Consider the following 11,870-nt stretch of genomic DNA (forward strand, 5'->3'; position numbering starts at 1 on the left):
ACGATTTATCTTTCTTATTGTTGCATTAATAAAACTATTTTTATTCGCAAAAAAAAAAAAAAAAAAATCTTTGAAGCGATTGGAGTCAAAATTGAACCAAAGCCTGTTTACGTATGGATTCACATATGTTCCAAATTTCAACCAGAACGTAGCATTACTTCTTGAGATAGGGCACTCACAATGTAAAAAAAGAACGGGCGATTGCGCTACCCCCTTTTTAGCTGTTGACACCAAAATAAAATCAGCTCTTATACCCACTAAGGGCTACTTGTTAAAAAAATTTTGTTTGATTCCGTTCGTTATTTCTTGAGATACAGCAGTCACAATTGACGACAAAAAACGTTCTATAGCTCAACCCCCCTTTAAGTTATTGACACCAAAATTGAATCAGCACCTGCCCCTGTTAATGGCAACATATGGACCAAATTTTGTTTGATTCCGCCAGTTACTTCCTGAGGAATAGCAAGCACGCGTAACTCAAAAAACGTCCCATTGCTCCACCCCCCCTGCCCCCCTGTGCTCGGCTAGTGGAGTCGGGACGGCCAGTGGAGAAATCGGCCGAAAGGGAGACATTTTCCCTATTTTTCCCTGCTAACCAGTTCTCTCTCGACTTGGGGTGTGCTCCTCTTCCATTGGTTGTTTCGCGCTTGCGGCCGAACTGCTTTTAGTCGCTACTTGCCGACTGCCTCGGAGCAGTAGAGAAATGGCTTTTTCCGTTCCTGTGCAAGTGCTAATGCATTACTATCAACGGCAAGCGCTTGCAGGTGAAAGAATATACATGCGTTCAACAATTAATGCACCCAACAAACCAATGAATCAAATCTTTTTTCTGAATTTTCAGTGAAATTTTATTTAGGTTTTTGAAATTGAAAATTGATGTATAACGTTGAAGGGGGGTTGGTAAAAGCTGTTTCAAAAAAGTCGCCTTGAAAAATTTGTTGGTCGACATTTGCACAGCAGAAGTTAAGTCTGATCAACTTTCAATAGCTACTTAGAACAATAGAAGCTATTTATGTGAAATAAATTTAAATAAATGTGAAAATAATTTTTTTTACAGATTAAAGATTCACTAAATACCAAATATTCAGGTAAAATTCAAACTGAATATTTGGCCTAATACTTGTTTAAATAAGATAAATACCTTTGCGCAGAATAGTAAAGAAAGTATAAACAACGTCAACAATATCAACACTGTTTATGCTTACTTTACTTGTTTGAATGTTTTCGAAACTAATGTTTAAATTTTTTCCAAATTTAAAATAGAAAATATTTATCTATTTTAAGAAAAAAGAATATATTTTTTATTAAATGTTATCTAGATTGTGTATAGTTACAATATTAAAACCAAATTCATCCGAAATCAAAAGTAAATTCACATAGTAAATACAGTAGAACCTCGATTATCCAAGCTACACTACTGCCTTGGATGTTGGAAATCTCGGTTAATAGAAACTTGGTATAAAAACCTCGGTTAATCGAGGTTCTACTGTATAAGAATTTGGTTTATGTTTGTTGTAAGTTTGGAATATGGTTGCATAAACAGAACAATAATTTCTTTCCTGATAGATGATTTGATAACTGATAATCATGGTCAAAACATGCTATATCATAGATCAAGAACCTTGCAGAATGCAAATTATTCAAGTGGTTCTCTGCTATGTTAATCTCTTTGGAAACTGATAAATACAGTAAAATGTCTACAATGATACTGTTCGGACCTAAATAAAATATCGTAATAGACAGGTTATCAATCGACAGGTTATCGTTATAGACAGTTAGATTATTCATGCTGACATTTTGCTTGGGCCAAAAAAAAATATTGTTATAGACAGATTTTTGTTAGATATTATCGTTTTTCACAGGTTTCACTGTACGTGTATCATCATTTTAAAAATCTAAGAATAAAATTTAAGGATTATTAAGCTTTTAACATAATGATTGACTATGTAGAACAATAGAAGCTTATTATGTGATTAAAAATAATGTGATTAATTTCTATTACAGAGTAGAGATTCAGTGAACATCGAATATTCCAGTAAAATTCAAACTGAATATTTGGCCAAATACTTGTTTAATTTTTTTTCAAACTAATATTTGAATTTTCTCCAAATTTAAAACATAAATTATTTGGCTACTTTAAAAAAAATACATACATTTTTTTATTAAACTTCATAATTTTAGCGGTGTATTTCAAGTAGATTACATATACAGTGAAACCTCTCTTATGCAGACAATTTTTAATTCTAATGCAAATAACATTATTAAGCCCCTGTCCTGCGGACACCTCTCTATTGCGGACAAAAAATATTGTCCCGTTAGTGTCCGCATTAGAGGAATTTTGCTGTAGTTGTTATACACAAACCAAATTCATCCAAAATAAAAAGTAAATGCACATAGTAAATATAATTCAGTTTACGTTTGTCCTAAGTTTGGAATATGGCTGCATAAGTAGAACAATAATTTCTTTCGGGAGAGATGATTTGATATCTGATAATCATGGTCAAAACATGCTATATCATAGATGAAGGACCTTGCAAAATGCAAATTATTCAATAGGTTTTCTGCTGTGTTAATCTCTTTGGTAACTGATAAATATGTGTATCATCATTTTGAAAAATGAAATTCAAGGATTATTAAACTTTGAAGTCAATGGTGAATTTAAATTAGGTTGTTTCTTAACAAGTTTTAAACTTTTGGAGTTTTTTTTTTTTTTTACATGAGAATTACTTTTAATGTGATAAAATTAATAAGCAACTGTTTAAATTAAATTTTTTACTGTGGTACTGTATTGTAATTTTCATTCGGCCTTGTCTGCCGAATATTCAGTGAATCTCTATTACATATATTTTCAATTAATTTAACGAAAAGAAAACAATTAAGGTACTTACCCTCATCCACTTGTCTGTGCTCTTTTTGCACCCTCCTTGTGCATTCAAAGTGGCGGTTAATGCAGTCCACATCTTTTTTTTGTCCTGATTGGTGAAGTCATTTGTTAATTGGTTAGTAAATAACTTATTATTGTCTTCCATCCAATCCAGCATTATGCAGAGTTGCTCTTTTGAAACGCGCTTCGTTTCTGCCATTTCCCCTTCACAAAAAACAGTTGCAACTTCCAATTCCAATGCAATGAAAAATGCGACGCTAAAGTATTCGGATATTTTCGCGCTCCAAAAAGAATGACATCACTTTCAGCGACCACGATTGGTCAACACCCTTCCCCTCCTAAAGAAAAATATGGGCTAGGTCCAACTTCCTAGATCTCCACTCCACTGCCAGCCGGGCACACCTCAGGTGGAAAAGTAAACCACTCCTTCAAAACTGGTTGTTAGAAAATGGGGAATAATCGTTTCTCTACTCCACTAGCCGAGCACAGGGGGGCTGGAGGAATTCGCGCCAAAAACCAATGGGCACAAGTTCACATACGGGCACATATGTGTACCAAATTTCGTTCGATTTCATGCGGTAGTTTTTGCTGTAGAGCGGCCACAAAAAACTGGTCACACACAGACGTGACACACATACATACACACACACACATACATACACACACACAGAGACAGACATTTTCCAAAAATAGTTGAAATGAACTCAGCACACCTCAAAACGTTCGAATCCTTCGAAATTCGAAAATTTGCACGAATCCAATACTTTCTTCTATATATTAGATATAGAAGAAAGTAAAAATCACACTACATGCGCAAAACACTTGTAACTGCTATATTTCCCCCAAAAAGGTGTTATTGGACGGCTCAAGTAAAATGGTGTAAGTCACAAAGCGCTGCGTTTCACACCTCGGTGAATATTGGTCGTACTATTGTCAAACTTTTTGTACTGGAATTATTTTTCAAAGGAGATTATTTTCCTGAATATGAAATGGGGGACATAGGGCCCGTACAAGAAGTTCAATTTTGTATTTTTTGAGTCATTTTTACTTTCTTCTATATCTAATATATAGAAGAAAGTATTGGATTCGTGCAAATTTTCGAATTTCGAAGGATTCGAACGTTTTGAGGTGTGCTGAGTCCATTTCGACCATTTTTGGAAAATGTCTGTCTGTGTGTGTGTGTGTGTGTGTGTGTGTGTGTGTGTGTGTGTGTCACGTCTGTGTGTGACCAGTTTTTTGTGGCCGCTCTACAACAAAAACTACCGCATGAAATCGAACGAAATTTAGTACACATATGTGCCCCTATGTGAACTTGTGCCCATTAGTTTTTGGCGCGAATTCCTCCAAGGGGGGTGGAGCAATGGGACGTTTTTCGAGTTACGCGTGCTTGCTATTCCTCAGGAAGTTACTGGCGGAATCAAACAAAATTTGGTCCATATGTTGGTATTAACAGGAACAGGTGCTGATTCAATTTTGGTGTCAATAACTCAAACGGGGGTTGAGCTGTAGAACGTTTTTTGTCGTCAATTGTGACTGCTGTATCTCAAGAAATAATGAACGGAATGAAAGAAAAATTTATCGGCAAGTAGCCCTTAGTGGGTATAAGAGCTGATTTTATTTTTGTGTCAACAGCTAAAAAGGGGGGTAGCGCAATCACCCGTTCTTTTTTTCCATTTTGAGTGCCCTATCTCAAGAAGTAATGCTACGTTCTAGTTAAAATTTGGAATGTATGTGAATCCATATGTAAACAAGCTTTGGTTCAATTTTGACGCCAATCGCTCCAAGAGGTGTTGATTTTTTTTTTTTTTGCGAATAAAAATATTTTTATTAATGCAACAATAAGAAAGATAAATCGTAATAGATTGTCGTCTGCGTATTTCTCGTGATTTTAATTGTATGGAAATGATCGGAAATATTATCTCAATGATTTAAAATTTTTAACTGTTGCCATCTTATGTTTGTTAACAAATAAAATATTTGTAATTAATTCAAGCAAGGCTTTTAAAATAACTTTCAATTTTCGCTCTTTGCTTTGCTTTTGCAATAATTCAGACATTGGGATAGTCGTCAAGTTTTTGCATGTGTCATTTTGTTTTTGTTGGGAATATTGCTTCCTCGTCAAGCATGGGGAGGGATCAGAAAAAAAAAAAAAGAAAAATATAGAAGAAAGTTTCGTGATGGCCACAACATACTAGTTAATTTTGCTTCACACTTTCTATATCTTAAACCTGCATCTGATTTTGAACATTTTTGCAGTTGGAAGTATGCACCTAGGACTAACTGTTGCAAAAATCGAGGTGTTGTAGGTTCAAATGTATATGTTACTGTAAAAGACCGAAATGGGGTTGTTTCCTTCAGTCGAAAGTACTAGTTTTAGTCACTGAAATTGGTAGAATAAGAAAAAATAATAACATGGGCCCAGAAAATACTTTCATTTTCCAAACAGTTATTTTTAAATTATTTTTTTTTAAAGTCCGATTTTTCAAACAAGGCGTGATCTTGATGACGTTACATCTTTCTTCTTTTGATGCATCTTTCTGCCGCGTTTCCACGTTATGATAATCAAGAACCGAATTAAAATTGCACTCTACGCTTGCTATCAACCCTATCGTTGCCAATACACGTGAGTAAAGATGCGAATTAAATATTTTGCTCTGTGAATGGCATTCCATCATTTGTGATGTCATCGGCAGAAATATTAACAATGAAAGCGCACCGATATAACTATTTTTTTTTTTTTTAAATATTAAATCTTAAGCAAATTATCAAAAAAATGGTCGTATGTCCTACGTTTTTAAACATGCTGTTTCAGAAAAAAATACTTTTAATTTTTTGGAAATTACCCCATTGGGAAATGTGGACTTTAACAGGTAAATAACTGAAAATATTCGGTCCTGTGGCATTGTCTTTCATATGCAAATGTTATTATTTACTGTCTATATCGGAAATTTACTAGATTTCGGACTTTCAAATCGACGAATGCAACGAAACGACTTATTATTGCCCCATAAAACGAGTTCCAATTGCTCACACTTAAAAACCCTAATCTTCGGAGAGTTGAGTGTGACTCTGATAAGTTAAAGCTTGACCTTGAGTTCGGACATTTTTAAATAAAAGTGTAGAAAATAATTGACGTTGCCATGGATCTCCTTGTCAAGAATATATGTAAGTCTATTGTATCATACAGAAAAATCTCAGCAGCATCTCGTTTCTCCTTCATACAATAGGGAGGCTGAACTACAACGCAGTATTGCCAAACAATTACTAGAATAAAGAGAATTATGACGCCAGATGACGTTGAACTTATATCTCAAATCAATTATCTTTTCTTTAATAATAATAAAGCTGAAAGTCTGCTTTCTGTCTGTCTGGATATCTGTATCTCTGTGACGCGCATAGTGTCTAGACCGTTCGGCCGATTTTTATGAAATTCGGCACAAAATTAGTTAATAGCTTGGGAATGTGCACCTCGAAGCGATTTTTCGAAAATTCGTTTTTTTTTTTCATTCCAATTTTAAGAACATTTTATCGAGCAAAATTATCATAAGATGGACGAGTTATCATAAACCAAGTTATCATAACGTGGAACCGTAACATGGGCAAGCCAATTGGCGAGAAATTCACCATACATTATTTGTAAATATATACATACCAGGCGAACCAAAAGACCTTTTGATTTTCTACTACGAGCAAAGCCGTGCGGGTACCACTAGTGAGAAATTCAGGTAGTGTGAAAGGTATACTGTAACATCGCTGACTTTTGAACCTCAGATGTATCGTGTTGCTATTTGGCAACATACTCAATTTGGTCTTCTAATTTAAAAGAGGAGCACATTGTATTTGAAAATCACCAATTAAAATGTTCTCTGAAGATGGTATTAAGTAATTTTTAAACTTGTAAATGCACGAATCTGATGGAAAACAAAATTAGATTTCTTTTTCTTTGCATTCGCAAATGTAGGACTCTTTTCTCTTTAGTTCAGTGTGCTTGAAAAAGTCTACTTCTTTTAATTCCGTGGCGAATAAAATTTTACTATTAAAGGAGTGCGGGGCTTAGGTTCTGTTTCGCAAATAAGCTCAAAACTTGTAATGTAAACTTAGTTCCAGAATTATAATTCCGAAATTAAACTAGAGAAAGATATGCCCATTTGATGTTAAGATTGTTTTTTGAGTTGCATTGAGGTATTTTTATAATTAATTTTTTAGTACGTAAAATCAAAACGGAACAACTTGCCCCACCTTGGGCAAGTAGCTCCGATATTAACCTTACGATTACTAACGATGATGATTTTAAGAAAGGTTTCAAGTCAAGCAACTTGTTAAAGGTTAACTTATGACTATTTCTTTTTCTTTTAACGTAAGCAAATGTTTATATCAAGACTAATAAACAATATCGTCCAAATAATCAGCTGTTTCTCTTAAATTTATAACAAACTAAACTTATTTCACGTTTTAGCATTAACAAATTGAATTTAAAAGTTCAGTTATTACCCTTTAAGTACAAATACACATTTTTAGGACTAGTTAAAATACATACTAACTAACATTATAGTATATAACCACAGTAAAATACATGAAGTATAGAGTAGTATAGTAAAATTACTTATGATAACTGACAACTTCAGTAGCTAATATGCTATGATGACTAGTTCAGTATGAAATCATAACAGAAAAAAATCCTTTACAGTAAAGGATACGATATTTCGCACACGATCCATAAAAGAGAATTTAATGTAAATCATTACAATAAATTTCCGATTATCCAGAGGCGAATATTGTTATTGCAGATTTGCTAAAGTTTCCTACGTCTCCGAAAGCTGACTATATGAATCCCCATTTTCACATCTTAGTAGGGAGGGGGGCATACTAAATTCCGGTGGGAAACATTTATCCATCCTTTGGGATATCTGGTAGGGAGTTATTTTTTGTTTCTTCAGTTAAAGTTCGTTAGTACAAAGTAGTTGTTGAACCATAATCGATACCTAAATTAAACTATGATTTTTAAAAGTATTTTTCTCATGGTTTGAACAGAAGTTTAAAGGCAAAAACCATACTTTAAAGTGTTTTTCTTTTTAAATCTCATATTTTGGGGTTGAGACTACTGAAAAAAGTAATTTTAAAAAGCAAACGAGGCTGCTCGTTCAATACTATCAGCAACGAGACCGCGCTCAACGATACAAGCACGCAATGAGTGGAATGAATCAATTCAGGGTCTAAAGTTTTACAGTAGATAATTAATAATAACAGAATTAAAAAAAAAAAACCCAAGCACTTTTCATAATGCACTCAAAATGAAAAAATAACTTTTCTGGGTCAGAAAGGACAATTTAAGTATTCCTGCAGTTTTCAATTATTCCAAGAACAAGACTTCTCAAAAGAAGAAAAGTGCAGCTCAAGTCATGTAGAGAATTTCTTATCATTATCTAGCTTACGATCATAAAGTTGAGTGTTGAAACTTGCATATTTTTCTTAATGGGAAAGTTTAGTTTGAAATAATTTGAGCGCAGTTGTCTTCGTTTGAGAAGCCTTTTTCTTGGAATAATTGAAAACTACAGGAATACTTAAATTGTTCTTTCTGACCCGGAAAAGTTTTTGTCATTTTGAGTGCATTAGGAAAAGTGCTTAGTATTTTGTGAAAAATTATGTTATTTTATGTCCAGAGAAGCCTTGATTTAAAATTTTCATGATGATTACTATTAATATTATTGTCGCAAGGCAACAAAATTTGCACCATTGGGTTTTACATTTAAACATTTAATGGAGAAATTAAATGAAATTTGCCGTTTTCCACCCTAACCGATATAATAATTATTTTGTTTTAGAATTTTAATTTTTCAGCGTCAAGTTGTACCTTATGATTAAGCAAATCATTTAGTGAGATCCCGAAGTCTCTAAGTGGTCTAGTTGCTGATATATAAGCAAAACCAGGCCTCAGATTACTCCGTGACAATCAGGCCATAAAAGTGCTTAATATAAAAAGATAAGGAAAACGATAAACATTAATAAATTAATTAAAAGCTGAAATTTAGAGTTCAGAATCTGAACTTTTAAAGTAAACATTACTTCAACCACTCGATACGTTCTAAAAAAACGTAATATATACTTAGATATTAATAATATTTATTGACAAACGTAGTGCTGCCATCTATGTTCAATAAATAAAGCTAGAAATGAACCCTACCTACTACTTTCGGTTTAAAAGGAAAAAGTGTTTTAGTTACAAAAATTCAAACTTATAGTACATCATTACGAAGTGCGGAGGTCTCAAAACTAAAATTATTTTTTACCATATAAGTTTGGAAACTTCGAAGATGAAAAGAAAAATATGTTATCTTAAATGATATGATTAAACATCCAGCGAAGAAACCATGTTTTGCAGATCAACCATCTATGTTTATAAAAAATAACTAGAAACGCAGTAGAATTTCTTTGCAAGTTGCGTAGGTCACGAAGAAAAATGTAGGGGAATGTGGGGCAAAATGAAAAGATGAAATATTTTCTCTGCGTTTAGCTCCGCCTATCTGGTAATATTTTAACAAGGTCGTTGCACATTTAGTCTATTCCAGTCAGGAAAAAAAAAAAAAAAATACCGCCGAAGATTAAAGCATACAATAACGCAGGCAATTTTCAAAATTTGATCCTCTGATTGCAATATTTTTAGAAAGCCAAAAATTATGTTTGGTACTATAAAATTATAAAATTCTTGTCATTAACATTTTGAACAGTCATTGAGACCTTCTAATATGAGGTGCCACATTTATTTAGTTATTATTAAGCTTATTTGTATTTTAAATATTTTGCTCGAGTATTCTAGAGTATGCGGAGCATAGTAGATAGGGCAAAGTGAACTAGCTCTTATTTCCTTTACTCTCTCAATCATTTACTAAAACTCTAACGTATTCATTTATTAATTCATCCGTTTAATTCTACATTTAGTAATTCAGTTATTTTATCATTTTATTTTCTTACACTTTCACTCTTTTACACTTACTCATTTTTTCTTCATCTTCTTTACTAATAATAAAGCTGAAAGTCTCTCAGTCCGGAGGATGTCTGGAGGATGTCTGGATGTGTGTGACGCGTATAGCTCCAAGACCGTTCGGCCGATTTTCATGAAATTTGGCACAAAGTTAGTTTGTAGCATGGGGGTGTGCACCTCGAAGCGTTTTTCAAAAATTCGATGTGGTTCTTTTTCTATTCCAATTTTAAGAACAAAATTATCGAAGATGGACGAGTAAATTACGAAATTATCATAACGTGGAACCGTAACATGGGTACAAGCCAAATGGCGAGATACGAAATTATAACGTAGAACCGTAACATGGGTGCAAGCCGATTGGCGAGAAAATCCACTACATTATTTGTAAATATACAGGCGAACCAAAAAACCTTTTAATTTTTCTATTATGGGCAAAGTCGTGCGGGTACTACTAGTGCATCAATAAATCGATTTAATTATTCGTTCATTGTTTCATTTTCTTTAATGTTATTCATTCAAAATTTCTTTTACCGATTCATTTCATCAAAAATACTTTTTATAATCAAATGGATAAGATTTGTTACCTTGAACCCAGCTTACAGACTTATGGGGTTTGAAATTGTTTTTAAAGACAGGTTTAATTTTATCACTCTACACTAGGGTGTGTCTTAATGTTTTCTCATTTAAACATTGACTTGTGCATTTGTGCTGAAATGTATCTGCACCCGTAAAATTCAGTTCTAGAATTATTTTTGAAAAATTAACTACCGGGAAACGAGTTTCAAAATCTGGAAAATTTGCAAAAATTCATTAATTTCCAAATATTTTTACGAAAATACAAATATTTAAAATTCTTGTTCTGATACCATTCAAATGCTCCCTTTAACACTCTTTTCACATGTCTTTATTATTAACTAGTGGCAAACGCACGGCTTTAAGTAGAAAATAAAAAGGTCTTTTGGTTCGCCTGTATATTTACAAATAATGTATGATGAATTTCTCGCAACGTGGCTTGCCCATGTTACGGTTCCACGTTATGATATCTTGGTAATTTACTCGTCCATCTTATGATAATTTTGCTCGGGAAAATGATCCTAAAATTGGAATAGAAAAGGAACAAAATAGAATTTTTGAAAAATCGCTTTGAGGTGCACGCCCCCATGCTACGAACTAATTTTGTACTAAATTTCATGAAAATCGGAAGAATGGTCTAGGCGCTATGCGCGTCACAGAGATCCTGACAGACAGAGATCCGGATAGAGAGAGATCCAGACAGAGAGACTCTCAGCTTTATTATTAGTAAAGATGAAGAGTAAATTCCTTTAGTTTTTAGCTCGAGAATAAGCCGTACATTTTCGTGAAATTTACCATTTTTCGTACATTGCAATATTTCTCCTTTTACAGTCAAATAAGTTTTTTTCGGAAATGCAAATATATTTTATCGCATTAACAACCGAGCATTCACCACAAAGAGCTGCACTTCATGCTCCATTCTTCCCTTCCCGTCGCCCAACTAAGAAGAAGTCATTACAGTACTTATATTTATACTTAACCTACCATTTTAAAATGAACTTTAATGTTTCGACCTGGGATTGAAGTTGGACTCATGGCTCAGTTTTGTCATTATGATAGTACGTATGAAGTTCGTGAAATACACCGCCAGCTCAGTCATTTAATGGTCTGCTAATTCTATAATAGCTACCAGTTTGTTTCGCACTCTTGGCTTCCTTAAGAGGTTTTCCATCTCCAGCTCAGTCACTTTCCTATGCCGGGCTGATGAGTGCTAATAAGCACGAAACTGCAGTCCTCGGCTGGAAATGACTGAGTTGGCGGTGTATTTCACGTATTTTTGCTTTAGCCCTGGCTAATGGGCGGTAATTTACTGAATATACGTATGAAGTTGTTCTTGTAAATGCATCTCATGCGTCTACCTGATCTTTTTCTTCGTATGCCTTTCTCTGATTCAACTGCTTTACGTTTTGACTGTCGCCCACTGCCGTTACCAAT

Source organism: Uloborus diversus, unplaced genomic scaffold (genome assembly GCF_026930045.1).
Source record: "Uloborus diversus isolate 005 unplaced genomic scaffold, Udiv.v.3.1 scaffold_129, whole genome shotgun sequence".
NCBI lineage: Eukaryota > Metazoa > Arthropoda > Arachnida > Araneae > Uloboridae > Uloborus > Uloborus diversus.